Source organism: Balaenoptera musculus, chromosome 1, assembly GCF_009873245.2.
Source record: "Balaenoptera musculus isolate JJ_BM4_2016_0621 chromosome 1, mBalMus1.pri.v3, whole genome shotgun sequence".
In the NCBI taxonomy this organism is placed as follows: domain Eukaryota; kingdom Metazoa; phylum Chordata; class Mammalia; order Artiodactyla; family Balaenopteridae; genus Balaenoptera; species Balaenoptera musculus.
The window spans coordinates 1518263-1518990 of NC_045785.1; the positions used below are offsets into that span (position 1 = coordinate 1518263).

Here is a 728-nt window from a genome sequence, read left to right on the forward strand (position 1 = left end):
GTATCTGAATTACACATGGAAATATTTTGTCAAAATTATACACTTACGTAGTATAAGGCTAATAAGGAGAGTGGATGACCTCCCACTTCTCATCAGCCTTCTGATTTCTGCCGCCCGAAAACAGCCATTTCAGCTCCCTCAGAGTTTTGCTTTTTTTAAAAAAATATTTATTTATTTGTCTGCGTCAGGTCTTAGCTGCGGCACGTGAGATCTTCATTGCTGTGTGAGGGATCTTTTAGTTGCGGCATGCGGAATTTTTTTTAGTTGTGGCATGCGGGATCTTTAGTTGCGACATGCGAACTCTTAGTTGCGGTACGCGGGATCTAGTTCCCTGACCAGGGATTGAACCTGGGCCCCCTGCATTGGGAGTGCAGAGTCTTAGCCACTGGACCACCAGGGAAGTCCTCCTCAGAGTTTTATCTGAATTTATCTTTATGTTTTAAAATGACATGTTTATACCTTACATCACATAACTAATTGTAACAACATCCTGTTGCCTTTGTGCTGTCGGAGGATTTAACCATCTTCACATACAACTGTCAGTTTAGTCACCCCACAATTTTTTATTACATCAGTTTTCAGGGTTTACTTTCTTATGAACGTGTAGATAATATTCTCAGCTAAGCCGCGGAAAGAACTATGATTTCATTTCCTTTCTTAAGCAACTTTTAAATTTGCCTGTATTAGCAATTGCCTTATATTTTCATTTGCATACGTTTCTATGCAGC

At 40.0% G+C, this 728-nt stretch overlaps 1 non-coding gene across 1 annotated transcript; it reads right to left on the reverse strand.

Moving 5' to 3' along the window:
* Positions 1-327: 327 nt before the first annotated feature.
* Positions 328-400, reverse strand: TRNAG-CCC. Its single transcript has one exon. It is a non-coding gene; the product is annotated as a tRNA-Gly (tRNA).
* Between the last annotated feature and the right edge of the window lie 328 nt (positions 401-728).